Source organism: Carassius gibelio, chromosome B11, assembly GCF_023724105.1.
Source record: "Carassius gibelio isolate Cgi1373 ecotype wild population from Czech Republic chromosome B11, carGib1.2-hapl.c, whole genome shotgun sequence".
In the NCBI taxonomy this organism is placed as follows: domain Eukaryota; kingdom Metazoa; phylum Chordata; class Actinopteri; order Cypriniformes; family Cyprinidae; genus Carassius; species Carassius gibelio.
The window spans coordinates 1,911,676-1,937,167 of NC_068406.1; the positions used below are offsets into that span (position 1 = coordinate 1,911,676).

Below are 25,492 nucleotides of genomic sequence, written 5' to 3' on the forward strand. Positions count from 1 at the left end.
TCTGCAACACTTTGACATATTTGCACCAAACTTTGTATGTGTCATCGCCACCTCACACTGACCATGCCACATAAATTTGGTAACAGCGCCACCTATTGGTCAAGAGTAATAAACCATTCATTATCCATGAGTAATTACACTTTTTAAAATGCTAATAACTTTTTAGTCCATTAGCCTATTGCAACGAAACTGGGCTCAAAATATTCCCTGGCTTATGCCGATAACATAGATACCAAATATGCCAGTGTTTACTGAAGTTCCGGTCCACCATTTTGATTTATGTGGAAAACCTACTTTTTCGAACTCCTCATGAACCGTATGTCCAATTTTCACCAAATTCGAATCAGATGATCTTCAGACTATGTTGACACAAAGTTATGGATTTTGTATCGATAGACAAAACCGTTTTTGCATACCACAGCGACGAATTTGAGGCACAATGCCAAAATGACACTTGAGGCTGTATCTCTGCAATGCTTTGGCATATTGACACCAAACTTTGTTTGTGTCATTGAAAAGTCACACAGAGTACACCAAATTGACTTGATAACAGCACCACCTATTGGTCAATTTTGATAAGCCAGTAGATCATGCTACTAGAGGTTGTATTTATGATTTTTTTAGCCATTTCAATTACAATAATCCTAAAATTGCTGTTATTGCTCATTAATGCATTTGGTGTGATGCTCCATGCCATGCTTAGCTCCTACATTTGCCGTTGGAGTGCTTGGCCCCGTAATTGCTGCTTGCAGCTATATTTATTAGGGGCCAAGCACCGAAGGTGCGAAGGCACCTATTGTGTTTGTTGGCGTTATTATTCTTCTTCTTCTTCCACCCCAAGTCTATGGTAGCCCATAGAACCGATTGCGGGAAAGTTGTATAATTTGGCACACTAATAGAGGACTGTCTGAACATTAACCGTAGCAAATTTGAAGTCTCTAACTCAAACTCTCTAGCGCCACCAATTGTCTAAACTTTCGAAAACTTGATGCTAATAACTCTTGAACCGTAAGCCACAAAATGAAAATTCTTTTTTCCTGTGATTCCTTGGCTCATGCCGAGTCGAATGGACACCGAAATTCAAAAATCGCAAGGCTTAGTTTTTTCGCTATCGTCAATTGTTCGTAAAACCTACTTTTTCGAACTCGTCCTAGGCCGTTGCACCGATTGTCACGAAAATTGAATCAGATAATCTTCAGACCATGCTGGCAAAAAGTTATGGAATTCAAGTTGATTTCTCAAACCGTTTCCGAATAGCTCATGAACGAATTCTTCGAAAAGCACGCAAACGTGAACGTGAGGCTATATCTCCGCAACGGTTTGGCCTATTGAGACCAATCTTGGTGGGTCTTATATCAACCATTCCCTGGGACTACCTGCAGTGTTTCGGCGCTGTGCCCCCTAGTGGTCAGGAGATATGAAAAATGCATGTTTTTGCTCATAACTTCTGAACGGTTTTGCCAAAAATCACAAAAGTGGTGTCTTTAGATTCAGTGCATCATTCCGAGTCGAATGATACCGGATTTTCCCAATTCGGCCATTTTGGGCGTCGGCCATTTTGAATTTAGTTGTAAATTGCTGTATCTTAAGAATGAAGTTCCGTATCGTTTCGCAAATAATTACAAAAATGTCCGGCTCCATGCCCTGAATGTACACAAAAAAATTGGGGGCAGCGCCACCTTGTGGTCAATAGTTATAACGATTTTTTCGAAAAATGCTAATAACTTTTGCATACATTAGCCTATTGTAACAAAACTGATGTTGATAGATTCCTTGGGTCATGCCGAGAACACCGATACCCCATTTGTCAATTTTGGCAAAATTTCCTGTCCGCCATTTTGATTCATGTTGAAAACCTACTTTTTCGAACTCCTCCTAGACCGTTGCTCAGATTTTCACCAAATTTGATTTGGATCATCTTCAGACCATGCTGGCAAAAAGTTATGGAATTTGTGTCGATACACGTAACCGTTTTCAATTAGCGTACCAACGAATTTGCTGGAAAGATGCCAAACTGCATCTGAGGCTGTATCTCTGCAAAGGTTGGAGATATTTACACAAAACTTAATATGTGACATTGTCACATCACATAGACCACGCCACATCATTTTGGTCACCGCGCCACCTATTGGACAAGAGTAATAAACCAATCAATAACCGCTAATTATTACATTTCCAATAATGCTAATAACTTTTGATTGCATTAGCCTATTATCATGAAACATGTCTCAAAATGTTCCTTGGGACATGCCGACAACATACATACCAATTATGTCATATTAAGCAAAACTTCCTGTCCGCCATTTTGATTCATGTTGAAAACCTTTTTTTTTAAACTCATCCTCAACCGTTTGTCTGATTTTCACCAAAATTGAATCAGATCATCTTCAGACCGTGCTGACAAAAATTTATGGATTTCGTGTCAATAGACGAAACCGTTTTTGTACAGCGCTGCTTCAGATGTCAGGCATCTTCACAAAATGAGTCTGAGGCTATATCTCTGCAAAGCTTTGTTGTAATTAAACTATTATATGAATAATCAATAAGCATGATCACACACACACACACAGAGAGAAGTACATGCCCACACATTTTGTTGTATGTAGATATTTGAAATAAATTATAGGTGACACACAACTCACAGAAAGACTTATTTTCTTACATTTCTATGTCAGGTTTCATTGCATTCATATTCTGACATAATAGTAAACATTTGATATACATGTATGAATAAATTGTTGAACTTTCACTCAATGTGATCTTAAATGCTTGAACAGTAATATTAAATAATAGTAATATATATTTTTCTAGATGAATCAATCATCGAGACAATGAACTGTAATGTTTTAGTCTTTAGTGAGCCCATTAGTGGTCTTCCAGTGACATCTAGTGGTCGTAAATGCAATTTATCATACAACACTGTCTCTTTAACCTTTATAACTGTTATGTGTTGTCTTAATTTCATTCCAAAGAAGCATACGCAATTTATGTATAATTTCACAGTCTAGATAATAGTACTGCACTGATTTTAAATAACCTAGATATGGCTGACAGTAAAAGAATAGAACAGAATTACAGACACACACAAACATGAAATGTTTAAACTACTATATTAATACTCAATAAGCATGCTTAAACCCACACACAGATGCACACATTTTGTTATATATATAGATAATTAAAATAAATGATGGGTGATAAAACCTATTGCAAGTCTTCTGTTTTTATGGGCTTTTATGTCATTTTTCAGGTTTCATTGCAATCATAATCTGGCATAATTATAAATATTAGATATATCTGTATGAATAAATTGGTAAACTTTGACTCAATGTGATCTGAAATGCTTGAACAGTAATATTAAATAATATTAATATACATTTTTTCTAGATGAATCCCTCAACAAGCCCATAAACTGTAATGTTTTAGTCTTTAGTGAGCTCATTAGTGGTCTTCCGGTGACATCTAGTGGTTATAATTGCAATTTTTTATTCAACACTGGGTTTTGAAGCTTTATAAATATTACAGTGTTCTTTTTTTTACCTAATCTCTGTTAAATTTTGCATGATTGTTTAGAAAAAATACAGATCTAATGCATGTGTGGTTATGTTACCCCTTTTTTTTTGCAGTTTAATGCCATTCACAACAGAAATCTTTTGTTTTTTAGGCCTGTTTAACTGTTATAGCACCAGCTATTTGCTGATCTTAATGAAACTTTGCATGCTTGGTGGGTCATCTTTCACATGTTATAACCAAGTTTCATAAAGTTTTGAGTTTTTGTTTCAGTTTTATAGGCTTTAGGTTAAATGTGGCCACGGCCCTTTCCTAAATGACCTCTTATAGCTAACCAAAGGACAAAATGCAACATATTTTTGAAAATTATTGATCTAGAGAGTCCAGAGAATATTATTGCAGTGGTTTGATCAAGACTGAACAAAAAACCAGGTGACCCAAAACATTCAAATTCGTGGACCAATTTTATGAAAAAGGCTATAACTCGGGAACAAAATGAGATATCTTCACCAAACTCAGAACTCATATGCATGAACAAAAACTTTAGTCAAATTATTTTTTTTTCCATATCTGCCACTTGGTGGCGCTACAGGATGAAAAAAAAAACTAAAATGGCTATAACTAAGCAACCGCTGATCCAATCAACTTGAAAATTGATATGGCCCAATGTGGCACAAGTGCTCTATGAGGAATTTCACTTATCTTAAAAAACATGGCCGCCATTGGCCAAACAACTTTAAGCACCTATTTGACAAGGTTAATAGAAGTCGATCGGAACGAAACTCGGTGGGCATGTTCGACTCATTGCCCTAAAGGTCTGTAAGTATTTTGAAAGAAATTGCCCACAACATTGTCACCTCCCACAGAACACAACAAAGCAATTTGATTACAGCGCCAACTATTTTCCAAAAATGATAATGCATCATTTTACTGGAGTTTTACTGGCTGTTTCAATTACACTCTTCCAATAATTGCTTTTCTTACTCGTTGCATTTGGTCTGATGCTCCATGCCATGCTTAGCTCCTCGCTGTGGAACTTTTATTAACGATTTTCAGCCATTTCAATTACAATCATGCAATTATTAATTTCATTATTCATTGTTGCATTTGGTCTGATGCTACATATGCTTAGCTCCTGATGTTGCCGCTGGAATGCTTGGCCCCGTGATTGCTGCTTGCAGCTATATTTAGGGGCCAAGCACCGAAGGTGCGAAGGCACCTATTGTGTTTGTTGGCGTTATTATTATTCTTCTTCTTCCACCCCAAGTCTATGGTAGCCCATAGAACCGATTGCGGGAAAGTTGTATAATTTGGCACACTAATAGAGGACTGTCTGAACATTAACCGTAGCAAATTTGAAGTCTCTAACTCAAACTCTCTAGCGCCACCAATTGTCTAAACTTTCAAAAACTTGATGCTAATAACTCTTGAACCGTAAGCCACAAAATGAAAATTCTTTTTTCCTGTGATTCCTTGGCTCATGCCGAGTCGAATGGACACCGAAATTCAAAAATCGCAAGGCTTAGTTTTTTCGCTATCGTCAATTGTTCGTAAAACCTACTTTTTCGAACTCGTCCTAGGCCGTTGCACCGATTGTCACGAAAATTGAATCAGATAATCTTCAGACCATGCTGGCAAAAAGTTATGGAATTCAAGTTGATTTCTCAAACCGTTTCCGAATAGCTCATGAACGAATTCTTCGAAAAGCACGCAAACGTGAACGTGAGGCTATATCTCCGCAACGGTTTGGCCTATTGAGACCAATCTTGGTGGGTCTTATAACAACCATTCCCTGGGACTACCTGCAGTGTTTCGGCGCTGTGCCCCCTAGTGGTCAGGAGATATGAAAAATGCATGTTTTTGCTCATAACTTCTGAACGGTTTTGCCAAAAATCACAAAAGTGGTGTCTTTAGATTCAGTGCATCATTCCGAGTCGAATGATACCGAATTTTCCCAATTCGGCCATTTTGGGCGTCGGCCATTTTGGATTAAGTTGTAAATTGCTGTATCTTAAGAATGGAGTTCCGTATCGTTTCGCAAATAATTACAAAAATGTCCGGCTCCATGCCCTGAATGTACACAAAAAAATTGGGGGCAGCGCCACCTTGTGGTCAATAGTTATAACGATTTTTTCGAAAAATGCTAATAACTTTTGCATACATTAGCCTATTGTAACAAAGCTGATGTTGATAGATTCCTTGGGTCATGCCGAGAACACCGATACCCCATTTGTCAATTTTGGCAAAATTTCCTGTCCGCCATTTTGATTCATGTTGAAAACATACTTTTTCGAACTCCTCCTAGACCGTTGCTCAGATTTTCACCAAATTTGATTTGGATCATCTTCAGACCATGCTGGCAAAAAGTTATGGAATTTGTGTCGATACACGTAACCATTTTCAATTAGCGTACCAACGAATTTGCTGGAAAGATGCCAAACTGCATCTGAGGCTGTATCTCTTCAAAGGTTGGAGATATTTACACAAAACTTAATATGTGACATTGTCACATCACATTGACCACGCCACATCATTTTGGTCACAGCGCCACCTATTGGTCAAGAGTAATAAACCAATCAATAACCGCTAATTATTACATTTCCAATAATGCTAATAACTTTTGATTGCATTAGCCTATTATCATGAAACATGTCTCAAAATGTTCCTTGGGATATGCCGACAACATACATACCAATTATGTCATATTAAGCAAAACTTCCTGTCCGCCATTTTGATTCATGTTGAAAACCTTTTTTTTTAAACTCATCCTCAACCGTTTGTCTGATTTTCACCAAAATTGAATCAGATCATCTTCAGACCGTGCTGACAAAAAGTTATGGATTTCGTGTCAATAGACGAAACCGTTTTTGTACAGCGCTGCTTCAGATGTCAGGCATCTTCACAAAATGAGTCTGAGGCTATATCTCTGCAAAGCCCATTAGTGGTCTTCCAGTGACATCTAGTGGTCGTAAATGCAATTTATCATACAACACTGTCTCTTTAACCTTTATAACTGTTATATGTTGTCTTAATTTCATTCCAAAGAAGCATACGCAATTTATGTATAATTTCACAGTCTAGATAATAGTACTGCACTGATTTTAAATAACCTAGATATGGCTGACAGTAAAAGAATAGAACAGAATTACAGACACACACAAACATGAAATGTTTAAACTAGTATATTAATACTCAATAAGCATGCTTAAACCCACACACAGATGCACACATTTTGTTATATATATAGATAATTAAAATAAATGATGGGTGATAAAACCTATTGCAAGCCTTCTGTTTTTATGGGCTTCTATGTTATTTTTCAGGTTTCATTGCAATCATAATCTGGCATAATTATAAACATTAGATATATCTGTATGAATAAATTGGTAAACTTTGACTCAATGTGATCTGAAATGCTTGAACAGTAATATTAAATAATAGTAATATACATTTTTTCTAGATGAATCCCTCAACAAGCCCATAAACTGTAATGTTTTAGTCTTTAGTGAGCTCATTAGTGGTCTTCCGGTGACATCTAGTGGTTATAATTGCAATTTTTTATTCAACACTGGGTTTTGAAGCTTTATAAATATTACAGTGTTCTTTTGTACCTAATCTCTGTTAAATTTTGCATGATTGTTTAGAAAAAAATACAGATCTAATGCATGTGTGATTATATTACCCTTTTTTTTTGCAGTTTAATGCCATTCACAACAGAAATCTTTTGTTTTTTAGGCCATTTTAACTGTTATAGCACCAGCTATTTTCTGATCTTAATGAAACTTTGCATGCTTGGTGGGTCATCTTTCACATGTTATAACCAAGTTTCATAAAGTTTTGAGTTTTTGTTTCAGTTTTATAGGCTTTAGGTTACATGTGGCCACGGCCCTTTCCTAAATGACCTCTTATAGCTAACCAAAGGACAAAATGCAACATATTTTTGAAAATTATTGATCTAGAGAGTCCAGAGAATATTATTGCAGTGGTTTGATCAAGACTGAGCAAAAAACCAGGTGACCCAAAACATTCAAATTCGTGGACCAATTTTATGAAAAAGGCTATAACTCGGGAACAAAATGAGATATCTTCACCAAACTCAGAACTCATATGCATGAACGAAAACTTTAGTCAAATTATTATTTTTTTTCCATATCTGCCACTTGGTGGCGCTACAGGATGAAAAAAAATCAAATGGCTATAACTAAGCAACCGTTGATCCAATCAACTTGAAAATTGATATGGCCCAATGTGGCACAAGTGCTCTATGAGGAATTTCACTTATCTTAAAAAACATGGCCGCCATTGGCCAAACAACTTTAAGCACCTATTTGACAAGGTTAATGGAAGTCGATCGGAACGAAACTCGGTGGGCATGTTCGACTCATTGCCCTAAAGGTCTGTAAGTATTTTGAAAGAAATTGCCCACAACATTGTCACCTCCCACAGAACACAACAAAGCGATTTGATTACAGCGCCACCTATTTTCCAAAAATGATAATGCATCATTTTACTGGAGTTTTACTGGCTGTTTCAATTACACTCTTCCAATAATTGCTTTTCTTACTCGTTGCATTTGGTCTGATGCACCATGCCATGCTTAGCTCCTCGCTGTGGAACTTTTATTAACGATTTTCAGCCATTTCAATTACAATCATGCAATTATTAATTTCATTATTCATTGTTGCATTTGGTCTGATGCTACATATGCTTAGCTCCTGATGTTGCCGCTGGAATGCTTGGCCCCGTGATTGCTGCTTGCAGCTATATTTAGGGGCCAAGCACCGAAGGTGCGTAGGCACCTATTGTTTCCGTTGGCGTTATTAGGGGCCAAGCACCGAAGGTGCGTAGGACCCTCTTGTTTTTGTTGGCGTTCTTATTATTATTATTATTATTATTATTCTTCCGACTGGGGGTCTATGGCAGCCCATAGAACCGAATGCGGGAAAGTTGTAATGGTTTGACATTCTTATAGAGGACAGTGCCAACATTAAGTACACCAATTTTGGTGTGTCTAAGACATTCCCTCTAGCGCCACCAACTGTCCAAAATTTCACTTTAATTTTGTTAATAACTTTTTGACCGTAAGGCCAATCATCAAAATTCTTTTTTCATCTGATTTCTGAGCTCATGCCGATTCGATTGCACCATAGCAAATCATTTTCCGTCATAGAAATGTGGCCGCCATTTTGAATTTCTTTAAAAACCTACTTTTTCGAACTCGTCCTAGACGGTTTGTCCGATTCACACGAAAATTGAACCAGATCATCTTCAGTCAGTGCTGACCAAAAGTTATGCAAATCAAATTGATTTGTCAAACCGTTTTCGATAAACGCTCAAACAAATTTTACGTAACGCTTGCAAAAACAGTCGTAAGGCTGTATCTATGCAACGATTTATTCTATTCTGACCAAACTTGGTACATGTCATAACAAGCATGACCTGAGGCTACATGCTGTGTTTCGGCGCAGCGCCACCTACTGGTCCAGAGATATGAAAAATTGCTATTTTTGCTTATAACTTTTGAACAGTTTGTCCAAAAATCATAACATTTGTCTTGTTAGATTCAGGGCTACATGCCAAGTCGACTGATATCCAATATTACCATTTTGGCCATTTTGACTGTCGGCCATTTTGAATTTTGTGCTAAAATGCTGTATTTTAAGAACACATCAACGGATTGTTACGAAACTTGGTATGGGTCATCAGCACAATGTCCTGAAGGAGCGTGAGAAGTTTCGAAACAGCGCCACCTAGTGGTGATCTTCTTTTTTAAAATGCTTATAACTTTGGGTGTGGTCGACTTATTTTCACCAGACTCATTAAATTGGACTCCTGAAACCTTTCCGAGTCCTACGATACCAAACATGCTAGGTTTCGCCTTACGGTTTGTGTAGCGTTATGATTTAGCGCTTAAAAAACATTTGGCTATATCTTCGAAACCGCTTGTCTGATCGAGACGAAACCACCATCAGAAGTTCGGAAACATAGGTCGATAGCTATAAGCCAATGCCCAAATGCCAAAATATTGATAGTAAGGGGTAGTAATATTCAATCAAAGTCAAGAGTCAGTCATTTTTTACGTGCTTTTTCATATAAATGTCTATAACTCTGAAGTGAATTGAGATATTTTCACCAAAATTGACACACATATGTATGGGCTCACTCTGAGCAAACATAAAAAAAATGGTGGGACTGAGCCTCTTGGTGGCGCTATAATAGAACAAAACATGAAATTCTCATTGACTTCAATATAGTTTTGTGAAATAAAATGCTATACTAAACAAATGCATTGGTGTAATGTTACGAAACTCAGAATGTGCCAACAACACCATCCCCTGAAGGTACTCAAAATATTTTGAAACAGCGCCACCTAGTGGACAAAAGTTATAACTTAATTTACATAAAGGCTAATAACTTTTGAATAAATCTGGCTATTGACATCATGCTGGTCTTCATAGATTCCTTGGGTCACGCCGAGAACATAGATATAAAGTTTTTCTTATTTGGCTGAACTTCCTGTCCGCCATTTTGATGAATGTTGAAAACCTACTTTTTCGAACTCCTCCTAGACCGTTTGTCTGATTTTCACCAAATTTGACGTGGATCATTTTCAGACCATCCTGGCAAAATGTTATGGATATCGTATCGATATACGAAGCGGTTCTCATTTAGCGCATCAACGAATTTGCTGGAAGGGTGCCAAAATGCATTTGAGGCTGTATCGCTGCAAAGCTTTGACATATTTGCACCAAACTTTGTATTTGTCATCGTCACCTCACACTGACCTTTCCAAACTAATTTGGTAACAGCGCCACCTATTGATTACACGTGATAAGCAAATAAATCCTATTACTAGTTGTTGTGTTTATTGTTTTCAAGCCATTTTGCCTAAAATAATCTTAAAACTGTCTTAATTACTCATTCCTGCCATTCGTCTGAAGCTTTCTTCTGTAGTGCTTGGCCCCGTTATTGCTGCTTGCAGCTATATTTATTATTATTATTCTTCCGACTGGGGGTCTATGGCAGCCCATAGAACCGAATGCGGGAAAGTTGTAATGGTTTGACATTCTGATAGAGGACAGTGCCAACATTAAGTACACCAATTTTGGTGTGTCTAAGTCAATCCCTCTAGCGCCACCAACTGTCCAAAATTTCACTTTTATTTTGTTAATAACTTTTTAACCGTAAGGCCAATCAACAAAATTATTTTTTCCTCTGATTTCTGAGCTCATGCCAATTCGATTGCACCCTATCCAGTCATTTTTCGTCATAGAAATATGGCCGCCATTTTGAATTTTTTAAAAACCTACTTTTTCGAACTCGTCCTAGACGGTTTGTCCGATTCACACGAAAATTGAACCATATCATCCTCAGGCAGTGCTGACCAAAAGTTATGCAAATCAAATTGATTCGTCAAACCGTTTTCGATAAACGCTCTAACAAATTTTACATAGTGCTTACAAAAACAGTCGTAAGGCTGTATCTCGGCAACGACTTATCCTATTCAGACCAAACTTGGTACATGTCATAACAAGCATGACCTGAGGCAACATGCTGTGTTTGGACACAGCGCCACCTACTGGTCCGGAGATATGAAAAACTGCTCTTTTTGCTTATAACTTCTGAACAGTTTGTCCAAAAATCATAACATTGGTCTTGTTAGATTCAGGGCAACATGCCGAGTCGACTGATATCCAATTTTACCAATTCGGCCATTTTGACTGTCGGCCATTTTGAATTTTGTGCTAAAATGCTGTATTTTCAGAACGCATCAACGGATTGTTACAACACTTGGTATGGGTCATCAACACAATGTCCTGAAGGAGCGTGAGAAGTTTCGAAACAGCGCCACCTAGTGGTGATCTTCTTTTTTTAAATGCTTATAACTTTGGGTGTGGTCGATTTATTTTTACCAGACTCATCAAATAGGACTCCTGAAACCTTACCGAGTCCTACGATACCAAACATGCTAGGTTTCGCCTTACGGTTTGTGTAGCGTTGTGATTTAGCGCTTAAAAAACATTTGGCTATATCTTCGAAACCGCTTGTCTGATCGAGACGAAACCACCGTCAGAAGTTCGGAAACATAGGTCGATAGCTATACGACAATGCCCAAATGCCAAAATATTGATAGTAAGGGGTAGTAATATTCAATCAAAGTCAAGAGTCAGTCATTTTTTACATGCTTTTTCATATAAATGTCTATAACTCTGAAGTGAATTGAGATATTTTCACCAAAATTGACACACATATGTATGGGCTCACTCTGAGGACACATACAAAAAATGGTGGGACTGAGCCTCTTGGTGGCGCTATAATAGAACAAAACATGAAATTCCCATTGACTTCAATACAGTTTTTTGAAATAAAATGCTATACTAAACAAATGCATTGGTGTAATATTACGAAACTCAGAATGTGCCAACAACACCATCCCCTGAAGGTACTCAAAATATTTTGAAACAGTGCCACCTAGTGGTCAAAAGTTATAAATCAATTTACATAAAGGCTAATAACTTTTGAAAAGATCTGGCTATTGACATGACGCTGATCTTAATAGATTCCTTGGGACAGGCCGAGAACATAGATACCAAGTTTTCCTTATTTGGCTGAACTTCCTGTCCGCCATTTTGATTAATGTTGAAAACCTACTTTTTCGAACTCCTCCTAGACCGTTAGTCAGACTTTCACCAAATTTGACGTGGATCATCTTCAGATCAAGCTGGCAAAATGTTATGGATTTCGTGTCGATATACGAAACGGTTCTCATTTAGCGCATCAACGAATCTGCTGGAAGGGTTCCAAAATGCATTTGAGGCTGTATCTCTGCAAAGCTTTGACATATTTGCACCAAACTTTGTATGTGTCATCGTCACCTCACACTGACCATTCCAAACTAATTTGGTAACAGCGCCACCTATTGGTTACAACGTGATAAGCCAATAAATCCTATTACTAGTTGTTGTGTTTATTGTTTTCAAGCCATTTTGCCTAAAATAATCTTAAAACTGTCTTGATTACTCATTCCTGCCGTTCGTCTGAAGCTTGCTTCTGTAGTGCTTGGCCCCGTTATTGCTGCTTGCAGCTATATTTATTCTTCTTCTTCTTCCACCCCAAGTCTATGGTAGCCCATAGAACCGATTGCGGGAAAGTTGTATAATTTGGCACACTAATAGAGGACTGTCTGAACATTAACCGTAGCAAATTTGAAGTCTCTAACTCAAACTCTCTAGCGCCACCAATTGTCTAAACTTTCGAAAACTTGATGCTAATAACTCTTGAACCGTAAGCCACAAAATGAAAATTCTTTTTTCCTGTGATTCCTTGGCTCATGCCGAGTCGAATGGACACCGAAATTCAAAAATCGCAAGGCTTAGTTTTTTCGCTATCGTCAATTGTTCGTAAAACCTACTTTTTCGAACTCGTCCTAGGCCGTTGCACCGATTGTCACGAAAATTGAATCAGATAATCTTCAGACCATGCTGGCAAAAAGTTATGGAATTCAAGTTGATTTCTCAAACCGTTTCCGAATAGCTCATGAACGAATTCTTCGAAAAGCACGCAAACGTGAACGTGAGGCTATATCTCCGCAACGGTTTGGCCTATTGAGACCAATCTTGGTGGGTCTTATATCAACCATTCCCTGGGACTACCTGCAGTGTTTCGGCGCTGTGCCCCCTAGTGGTCAGGAGATATGAAAAATGCATGTTTTTGCTCATAACTTCTGAACGGTTTTGCCAAAAATCACAAAAGTGGTGTCTTTAGATTCAGTGCATCATTCCGAGTCGAATGATACCGGATTTTCCCAATTCGGCCATTTTGGGCGTCGGCCATTTTGAATTTAGTTGTAAATTGCTGTATCTTAAGAATGAAGTTCCGTATCGTTTCGCAAATAATTACAAAAATGTCCGGCTCCATGCCCTGAATGTACACAAAAAAATTGGGGGCAGCGCCACCTTGTGGTCAATAGTTATAACGATTTTTTCGAAAAATGCTAATAACTTTTGCATACATTAGCCTATTGTAACAAAACTGATGTTGATAGATTCCTTGGGTCATGCCGAGAACACCGATACCCCATTTGTCAATTTTGGCAAAATTTCCTGTCCGCCATTTTGATTCATGTTGAAAACCTACTTTTTCGAACTCCTCCTAGACCGTTGCTCAGATTTTCACCAAATTTGATTTGGATCATCTTCAGACCATGCTGGCAAAAAGTTATGGAATTTGTGTCGATACACGTAACCGTTTTCAATTAGCGTACCAACGAATTTGCTGGAAAGATGCCAAACTGCATCTGAGGCTGTATCTCTGCAAAGGTTGGAGATATTTACACAAAACTTAATATGTGACATTGTCACATCACATAGACCACGCCACATCATTTTGGTCACCGCGCCACCTATTGGACAAGAGTAATAAACCAATCAATAACCGCTAATTATTACATTTCCAATAATGCTAATAACTTTTGATTGCATTAGCCTATTATAATGAAACATGTCTCAAAATGTTCCTTGGGACATGCCGACAACATACATACCAATTATGTCATATTAAGCAAAACTTCCTGTCCGCCATTTTGATTCATGTTGAAAACCTTTTTTTTTAAACTCATCCTCAACCGTTTGTCTGATTTTCACCAAAATTGAATCAGATCATCTTCAGACCGTGCTGACAAAAATTTATGGATTTCGTGTCAATAGACGAAACCGTTTTTGTACAGCGCTGCTTCAGATGTCAGGCATCTTCACAAAATGAGTCTGAGGCTATATCTCTGCAAAGCTTTGTTGTAATTAAACTATTATATGAATAATCAATAAGCATGATCACACACACACACACAGAGAGAAGTACATGCCCACACATTTTGTTGTATGTAGATATTTGAAATAAATTATAGGTGACACACAACTCACAGAAAGACTTATTTTCTTACATTTCTATGTCAGGTTTCATTGCATTCATATTCTGACATAATAGTAAACATTTGATATACATGTATGAATAAATTGTTGAACTTTCACTCAATGTGATCTTAAATGCTTGAACAGTAATATTAAATAATAGTAATATATATTTTTCTAGATGAATCAATCATCGAGACAATGAACTGTAATGTTTTAGTCTTTAGTGAGCCCATTAGTGGTCTTCCAGTGACATCTAGTGGTCGTAAATGCAATTTATCATACAACACTGTCTCTTTAACCTTTATAACTGTTATGTGTTGTCTTAATTTCATTCCAAAGAAGCATACGCAATTTATGTATAATTTCACAGTCTAGATAATAGTACTGCACTGATTTTAAATAACCTAGATATGGCTGACAGTAAAAGAATAGAACAGAATTACAGACACACACAAACATGAAATGTTTAAACTACTATATTAATACTCAATAAGCATGCTTAAACCCACACACAGATGCACACATTTTGTTATATATATAGATAATTAAAATAAATGATGGGTGATAAAACCTATTGCAAGTCTTCTGTTTTTATGGGCTTTTATGTCATTTTTCAGGTTTCATTGCAATCATAATCTGGCATAATTATAAATATTAGATATATCTGTATGAATAAATTGGTAAACTTTGACTCAATGTGATCTGAAATGCTTGAACAGTAATATTAAATAATATTAATATACATTTTTTCTAGATGAATCCCTCAACAAGCCCATAAACTGTAATGTTTTAGTCTTTAGTGAGCTCATTAGTGGTCTTCCGGTGACATCTAGTGGTTATAATTGCAATTTTTTATTCAACACTGGGTTTTGAAGCTTTATAAATATTACAGTGTTCTTTTTTTTACCTAATCTCTGTTAAATTTTGCATGATTGTTTAGAAAAAATACAGATCTAATGCATGTGTGGTTATGTTACCCCTTTTTTTTTGCAGTTTAATGCCATTCACAACAGAAATCTTTTGTTTTTTAGGCCTGTTTAACTGTTATAGCACCAGCTATTTGCTGATCTTAACCTCTTGAGACCCTGTGGCCTCATATGAGGACATTATATTTTTGTGAATTTCTCTGAGTCTGTTCATGCTACAGTTTTAGATCTGGATGTCCTGTACAGAGCACATTCAGGGCTTTTCAGAGATACCAAATGATTGGATGTTTCACATGACCACTCCCTCTCCTTGGTCATCAAAATGTCTGAAATTAATTTAGTGACACTCTTATAGAAATATGATAATATTTCTATAATATATTGTAGTTATCATTTAAATCTGTCTAATTTTTAAATTCTGTGTCATAAATCAACATCTCAGAAATATGTTATGGGGTTTCAAATCAAAATACGACTTTCCGTTACTAAACAGGACATTGATTTCATACATGTCCTCAGATGAGGACACCGGGACTAAACGCATGCTTATGACGCATTTTTGGAGACATAACAAATGAATAGAGAAAGAAATTATATTTCAATATTCTATGAAATATTATATATTATTATGAAAATCTTGACAATTATTACTCACATTATTACACTTCTTTTTTCATTACATGTTGCCCCAAAAACACATTTATATGCAAATTAGATTTAGTTTATAGATACATTGTATATAATTAGAAAACCCATTAATGGTAATTTTACACACATTTTGCAGAAAGAAAAATGTTATACTGAATTATTCTGTTATACCATAGTTGAGAATCATCTTTATACAAAGTTTGGTAAAAAAAAAAAAAAAAAATCTTGAACATTAAAAATTTATTGGTGATTTAAAAAAATCTATTGTTTTTGCCTATGCATTTTCATTCATGTCTTTTCATTTTTTTTTTAGAAATTGAGTCCCGATGTCCTCTGCCGAGGACATAACATAACTTTATAAATGAAATGCATGAATGCAGAGCACAAGGCTGCACTGGGAAATCCTGTGTGCGATGCATGACATGCAATGTGCATCTGTGCTTGCAAAGTGAATGAAACTGCTTTGCAGCATTTCACATCATGATAGACCCACTGTCCTCACATGAGGACATCTTTTTTCTGGGAAAACTACTTCCTGTACAAAAACAAATTTTAGGTATTATACTTATTAGGTCCCACATATCCCAAATAGCAAGAAAAATTATAAAATGCACAACAGGCAATCTCTCGGGTTTCAGGAGGTTAATGAAACTTTGCATGCTTGGTGGGTCATCTTTCACATGTTATAACCAAGTTTCATAAAGTTTTGAGTTTTTGTTTCAGTTTTATAGGCTTTAGGTTAAATGTGGCCACGGCCCTTTCCTAAATGACCTCTTATAGCTAACCAAAGGACAAAATGCAACATATTTTTGAAAATTATTGATCTAGAGAGTCCAGAGAATATTATTGCAGTGGTTTGATCAAGACTGAACAAAAAACCAGGTGACCCAAAACATTCAAATTCGTGGACCAATTTTATGAAAAAGGCTATAACTCGGGAACAAAATGAGATATCTTCACCAAACTCAGAACTCATATGCATGAACAAAAACTTTAGTCAAATTATTTTTTTTTCCATATCTGCCACTTGGTGGCGCTACAGGATGAAAAAAAAAACTAAAATGGCTATAACTAAGCAACCGCTGATCCAATCAACTTGAAAATTGATATGGCCCAATGTGGCACAAGTGCTCTATGAGGAATTTCACTTATCTTAAAAAACATGGCCGCCATTGGCCAAACAACTTTAAGCACCTATTTGACAAGGTTAATAGAAGTCGATCGGAACGAAACTCGGTGGGCATGTTCGACTCATTGCCCTAAAGGTCTGTAAGTATTTTGAAAGAAATTGCCCACAACATTGTCACCTCCCACAGAACACAACAAAGCAATTTGATTACAGCGCCAACTATTTTCCAAAAATGATAATGCATCATTTTACTGGAGTTTTACTGGCTGTTTCAATTACACTCTTCCAATAATTGCTTTTCTTACTCGTTGCATTTGGTCTGATGCTCCATGCCATGCTTAGCTCCTCGCTGTGGAACTTTTATTAACGATTTTCAGCCATTTCAATTACAATCATGCAATTATTAATTTCATTATTCATTGTTGCATTTGGTCTGATGCTACATATGCTTAGCTCCTGATGTTGCCGCTGGAATGCTTGGCCCCGTGATTGCTGCTTGCAGCTATATTTAGGGGCCAAGCACCGAAGGTGCGAAGGCACCTATTGTGTTCGTTGGCGTTATTATTATTAGGGGCCAAGCACCGAAGGTGCGTAGGCACCTATTGTTTTCGTTGGCGTTATTATTATTCTTCTTCTTCTTCCGCCGCAAGTCTATGGCAGCCCATAGAACCGTTTGCGGGAAAGTTGTATAATTTGGCACACTGATAGAGGACAGTCCCAACATTAACTATAGCAAATTTGAAGCCTCTAACTCCTACTCTCTAGCGCCACCACTTGTCCAAACTTTCAATGTTTGTATGCTAATAACTTTTGAACCGTAAGCCAGAAAATGGAAATTCTTTTTTCCTCTGAATCCTTGGCTCAGGCCAAGTCGACTGAACCCTAAAATTCAAAAATCGCAAGGTTTAGTTTTTTCGCTATTTTCAATTATTCGAAAAACCTACTTTTTCGAACTCGTCCTAGACGGTTAGTCCGATTGCCACGAAAATTGGCTCATATCATCTTCAGACCATGCTGGCAAAAAGTTATGGAACTCAAGTTGATTCGTCCAACTGTTGTCGAATGACACGTAAACAAATTTGACGAAAAGCACGCAAACATGCACGTGAGGCTATATCCCGGCAACGGTTTGTCATATTGAGACCAAACCTGGCGTGTGTTATAACAAGCATGAACTGAGACTACCTGCTGTGTTTCGACACAGCGCCACCTAGTGGTCAGGAGATATGAAAAATGCATATTTTGGCTTATAACTACTGAATGGTTTGGCCAAAAATCACACAACTGGTCTCTTTAGATTCAGTGAGTCATGTCGAGTCGAATGATATCCAATTTTCCTGTGTCGGCCATTTTAGGCGTCGGCCATTTTGAATTATGTTTCAAAATGCTGTATTTTTTGAACGCAGCATCGTATCGTTTCGCAAATAATTACAAAAATATTCGGCTCCATGCCCTGAAGGTACTCAAAAAGTTTGGTGGCAGCGCCACCTTGTGGCCAATAGTTATAATGAAATATCACATAAACGCTAATAACTTTTGAATAAATTAGTCTATTAAAATTAAAATGGTCTCGCTATATTCTGTGGGTCATGCCGAGAGTATTGATACCAATAATGTGAAAATTGGCCTTACTTCCTGTCCGCCATTTTGCTTAATGTTGAAAACCTACTTTTTCGAACTCCTCCTAGACCGTTAGCCCAATTTTCACCAAATTTGACGTGCATCATCTTCAGACCATGCTGGCAAAAAGTTATGGATTTTGTGTCGATATACGTAACGGTTCTCATTTAGCGCATCAACGAATTTGCTGGAAGGGTGCCAAAATGCATTTGAGGCTGTATCTCTGCAACACTTTGACATATTTGCACCAAACTTTGTATGTGTCATCGCCACCTCACACTGACCATGCCACATAAATTTGGTAACAGCGCCACCTATTGGTCAAGAGTAATAAACCATTAATTAACCATGAGTAATTACACTTTTTAAAATGCTAATAACTTTTTAATGCATTAGCCTATTTGAAGGAAACTGGGCTCAAAATATTCCCTGGCTTATGCCGATAACATAGATACCAAATATACCACGGTAAGCTGAACTTCCGGTCCGCCATTTTGATTTATGTTGAAAACATACTTTTTCGAACTCCTGATCAACCGTATGTCCGATTTTCACCAAATTCGAATCAAATGATCTTCAGGCTATACTGATTCAAAGTTATGGATTTTGAGTCGATAGACAAAACAGTTTTCGCATACCACATCGAAGAATTTGAGGCACAATGAGAAAATGACACTTGAGGCTGTATCCCTGGAATGCTTTGGCATATTGACACCAAACTTTGTGTGTGTCATTGAAAAGACACACAGAGTACACCAAATTGATTTTATAACAGTGTCACCTATTGGTCAAGCTTGATAAACCAAGTAATCATGCTACTAGAGGTGGTATTGGTGTTTTTTTTTTTTTTTGCCATTTCAAATACAATAATTCCAAAATTGCTGTTATTGCTCATTAATGTATTTGGTGTGATGCTTTATGCGATGCTTAGCTACTACATTTGCCGTTGGAGTGCTTGGCCCCGTAATTGCTGCTTGCAGCTATATTTATTATTATTATTATTCTTCTTCCACCCCAAGTCTATGGTAGCCCATAGAACCGATTGCGGGAAAGTTGTATAATTTGGCACACTAATAGAGGACTGTCTGACCATTAACCGTAGCAAATTTGAAGTCTCTAACTCAAACTCTCTAGCGCCACCAATTGTCTAAACTTTCAAAAACTTGATGCTAATAACTCTTGAACCGTAAGCCACAAAATGAAAATTCTTTTTTCCTGTGATTCCTTGGCTCATGCCGAGTCGAATGGACACCGAAATTCAAAAATCGCAAGGCTTAGTTTTTTCGCTATCGTCAATTGTTCGTAAAACCTACTTTTTCGAACTCGTCCTAGGCCGTTGCACCGATTGTCACGAAAATTGAATCAGATAATCTTCAGACCATGCTGGCAAAAAGTTATGGAACTCAAGTTGATTTCTCAAACCGTTTCCGAATAGCTCATGAACGAATTCTTCGAAAAGCACGCAAACGTGAACGTGAGGCTATATCTCCGCAACGGTTTGGCCTATTGAGACCAATCTTGGTGGGTCTTATAACAACCATTCCCTGGGACTACCTGCAGTGTTTCGGCGCTGTGCCCCCTAGTGGTCAGGAGATACGAAAAATGCATGTTTTTGCTCATAACTTCTGAACGGTTTTGCCAAAAATCACAAAAGTGGTGTCTTTAGATTCAGTGCATCATTCCGAGTCGAATGATACCGAATTTTCCCAATTCGGCCATTTTGGGCGTCGGCCATTTTGGATTTAGTTGTAAATTGCTGTATCTTAAGAATGAAGTTCCGTATCATTTCGCAAATAATTACAAAAATGTCCGGCTCCATGCCCTGAATGTACACAAAAAAATTGGGGGCAGCGCCACCTTGTGGTCAATAGTTATAACGATTTTTTCGAAAAATGCTAATAACTTTTGCATACATTAGCCTATTGTAACAAAGCTGATGTTGATAGATTCCTTGGGTCATGCCGAGAACACCGATACCCCATTTGTCAATTTTGGCAAAATTTCCTGTCCGCCATTTTGATTCATGTTGAAAACCTACTTTTTCGAACTCCTCCTAGACCGTTGCTCAGATTTTCACCAAATTTGATTTGGATCATCTTCAGACCATGCTGGCAAAAAGTTATGGAATTTGTGTCGATACACATAACCGTTTTCAATTAGCGTACCAACTAATTTGCTGGAAAGATGCCAAACTGCATCTGAGGCTGTATCTCTACAAAGGTTGGAGATATTTACACAAAACTTAATATGTGACATTGTCACATCACATTGACCACGCCACATCATTTTGGTCACAGCGCCACCTATTGGTCAAGAGTAATAAACCAATCAATAACCGCTAATTATTACATTTCCAATAATGCTAATAACTTTTGATTGCATTAGCCTATTATCATGAAACATGTCTCAAAATGTTCCTTGGGACATGCCGACAACATGCATACCAATTATGTCATATTAAGCAAAACTTCCTATCCGCCATTTTGATTCATGTTGAAAACCTTTTTTTTTTAACTCATCCTCAACCGTTTGTCCGATTTTCACCAAAATTGAATCAGATCATCTTCAGACCGTGCTGACAAAAAGTTGTGGATTTCGTGTCAATAGACGAAACCGTTTTTGTACAGCGCTGCTTCAGATGTCAGGCATCTTCACAAAATGAGTCTGAGGCTATATCTCTGCAAAGCCCATTAGTGGTCTTCCAGTGACATCTAGTGGTCGTAAATGCAATTTATCATACAAGACTGTCTCTTTAACCTTTATAACTGTTATATGTTGTCTTAATTTCATTCCAAAGAAGCATACGCAATTTATGTATAATTTCACAGTCTAGATAATAGTACTGCACTGATTTTAAATAACCTAGATATGGCTGACAGTAAAAGAATAGAACAGAATTACAGACACACACAAACATGAAATGTTTAAACTACTATATTAATACTCAATAAGCATGCTTAAACCCACACACAGATGCACACATTTTGTTATATATATAGATAATTAAAATAAATGATGGGTGATAAAACCTATTGCAAGTCTTCTGTTTTTATGGGCTTCTATGTCATTTTTCAGGTTTCATTGCAATCATAATCTGGCATAATTATAAACATTAGATATATCTGTATGAATAAATTGGTAAACTTTGACTCAATGTGATCTGAAATGCTTGAACAGTAATATTAAATAATAGTAATATACATTTTTCTAGATGAATCCCTCAACAAGCCCATAAACTGTAATGTTTTAGTCTTTAGTGAGCTCATTAGTGGTCTTCCGGTGACATCTAGTGGTTATAATTGCAATTTTTTATTCAACACTGGGTTTTGAAGCTTTATAAATATTACAGTGTTCTTTTTTACCTAATCTCTGTTAAATTTTGCATGATTGTTTAGAAAAAATACAGATCTAATGCATGTGTGATTATATTACCCCCTTTTTTTTTTGCAGTTTAATGCCATTCACAACAGAAATCTTTTGTTTTTTAGGCCTGTTTAAATGTTATCTAACCAAAGGACAAAATACAACATATTTTTTCAAAGTTATTGATCTAGAGAGTCCTGAGAATATTACTGCAGTGGTTTGATCAACACTGAACAAAAAACCAGGTGACCCAAAACATTCAAATTCGCGGACCAATTTTATGAAAAAGGCTATAACTCGGGAACAAAATGATATATCTTCACCAAACTCAGAACTCATATGCATGAACAAAAACTTTAGTAAAATTATTATTTTTTCCATATCTGCCACTTGGTGGCGCTACAGGATGAAAAAAAACTAAAATGGCTATAACTAAGCAACCGCTGATCCAATCAACTTGAAAATTGGTATGGCCCAATGTGGCATAAGTGCTCTATGAGGAATTTCACTTATCTTAAAAAACATGGCCGCCATTGGCCAAACAACTTTAAGCATCTATTTGACAAGGTTAATGGAAGTCGATCGGAACGAAACTCGGTGGGCATGTTCGACTCATTGCCCTAAAGGTCTGTAAGTATTTTGAAAGAAATTGCCCACAACATTGTCACCTCCCACAGAACACAACAAAGCGATTTGATTACAGCGCCAACTATTTTCCAAAAATGATAATGCATCATTTTACTGGAGTTTTACTGGCTGTTTCAATTACACTCTTCCAATAATTGCTTTTCTTACTCGTTGCATTTGGTCTGATGCTCCATGCCATGCTTAGCTCCTCGCTGTGGAACTTTTATTAACGATTTTCAGCCATTTCAATTACAATCATGCAATTATTAATTTCATTATTCATTGTTGCATTTGGTCTGATGCTACATATGCTTAGCTCCTGATGTTGCCGCTGGAATGCTTGGCCCCGTGATTGCTGCTTGCAGCTATATTTAGGGGCCAAGCACCGAAGGTGCGAAGGCACCTATTGTGTTTGTTGGCGTTATTATTCTTCTTCTTCTTCCACCCCAAGTCTATGGTAGCCCATAGAACCGATTGCGGGAAAGTTGTATAATTTGGCACACTAATAGAGGACTGTCTGAACATTAACCATAGCAAATTTGAAGTCTCTAACTCAAACTCTCTAGCGCCACCAATTGTCTAAACTTTCAAAAACTTGATGCTAATAACTCTTGAACCGTAAGCCACAAAATGAAAATTCTTTTTTCCTGTGATTCCTTGGCTCATGCCGAGTCGAATGGACACCGAAATTCAAAAATCGCAAGGCTTAGTTTTTTCGCTATCGTCAATTGTTCGTAAAACCTACTTTTTCGAACTCGTCCTAGGCCGTTGCACCGATTGTCACGAAAATTGAATCAGATAATCTTGAGACCATGCTGGCAAAAAGTTGTGGAATTCAAGTTGATTTCTCAAACCGTTTCCGAATAGCTCATGAACGAATTCTTCGAAAAGCACGCAAACGTGAATGTGAGGCTATATCTCCGCAACGGTTTGGCCTATTGAGACCAATCTTGGTGGGTCTTATAACAACCATTCCCTGGGACTACCTGCAGTGTTTCGGCGCTGTGCCCCCTAGTGGTCAGGAGATATGAAAAATGCATGTTTTTGCTCATAACTTCTGAACGGTTTTGCCAAAAATCACAAAAGTGGTGTCTTTAGATTCAGTGCATCATTCCGAGTCGAATGATACCAAATTTTCCCAATTCGGCCATTTTGGGCGTCGGCCATTTTGGATTTAGTTGTAAATTGCTGTATCTTAAGAATGAAGTTCCGTATCGTTTCGCAAATAATTACAAAAATGTCCGGCTCCATGCCCTGAATGTACACAAAAAAATTGGGGGCAGCGCCACCTTGTGGTCAATAGTTATAACGATTTTTTCGAAAAATGCTAATAACTTTTGCATACATTAGCCTATTGTAACAAAGCTGATGTTGATAGATTCCTTGGGTCATGCCGAGAACACCGATACCCCATTTGTCAATTTTGGCAAAATTTCCTGTCCGCCATTTTGATTCATGTTGAAAACCTACTTTTTCGAACTCCTCCTAGACCGTTGCTCAGATTTTCACCAAATTTGATTTGGATCATCTTCAGACCATGCTGGCAAAAAGTTATGGAATTTGTGTCGATACACGTAACCGTTTTCAATTAGCGTACCAACGAATTTGCTGGAAAGATGCCAAACTGCATCTGAGGCTGTATCTCTGCAAAGGTTGGAGATATTTACACAAAACTTAATATGTGACATTGTCACATCACATTGACCACGCCACATCATTTTGGTCACAGCGCCACCTATTGGTCAAGAGTAATAAACCAATCAATAACCGCTAATTATTACATTTCCAATAATGCTAATAACTTTTGATTGCATTAGCCTATTATCATGAAACATGTCTCAAAATGTTCCTTGGGACATGCCGACAACATACATACCAATTATGTCATATTAAGCAAAACTTCCTGTCCGCCATTTTGATTCATGTTGAAAACCTTTTTTTTTAAACTCATCCTCAACCGTTTGTCTGATTTTCACCAAAATTGAATCAGATCATCTTCAGACCGTGCTGACAAAAAGTTATGGATTTCGTGTCAATAGACGAAACCGTTTTTGTACAGCGCTGCTTCAGATGTCAGGCATCTTCACAAAATGAGTCTGAGGCTATATCTCTGCAAAGCCCATTAGTGGTCTTCCAGTGACATCTAGTGGTCGTAAATGCAATTTATCATACAACACTGTCTCTTTAACCTTTATAACTGTTATATGTTGTCTTAATTTCATTCCAAAGAAGCATACGCAATTTATGTATAATTTCACAGTCTAGATAATAGTACTGCACTGATTTTAAATAACCTAGATATGGCTGACAGTAAAAGAATAGAACAGAATTACAGACACACACTAACATGAAATGTTTAAACTACTATATTAATACTCAATAAGCATGCTTAAACCCACACTCAGATGCACACATTTTGTTATATATATAGATAATTAAAATAAATGATGGGTGATAAAACCTATTGCAAGTCTTCTGTTTTTATGGGCTTCTATGTCATTTTTCAGGTTTCATTGCAATCATAATCTGGCATAATTATAAACATTAGATATATCTGTATGAATAAATTGGTAAACTTTGACTCAATGTGATCTGAAATGCTTGAACAGTAATATTAAATAATAGTAATATACATTTTTTCTAGATGAATCCCTCAACAAGCCCATAAACTGTAATGTTTTAGTCTTTAGTGAGCTCATTAGTGGTCTTCCGGTGACATCTAGTGGTTATAATTGCAATTTTTTATTCAACACTGGGTT

General features: G+C 37.0%; 1 long non-coding RNA gene across 1 annotated transcript in view; it reads right to left on the bottom strand.

The window, feature by feature from the left end:
- Nucleotides 1–25,492, bottom strand: part of LOC127968395 (uncharacterized) — a 114,743-nt gene that overhangs the window by 1,681 nt on the left and 87,570 nt on the right. The window contains exon 2 of the long non-coding RNA XR_008155968.1: nucleotides 7,835–9,880. This is a non-coding gene — a long non-coding RNA (uncharacterized LOC127968395). The remainder of the gene's footprint in view (nucleotides 1–7,834; nucleotides 9,881–25,492) is intronic.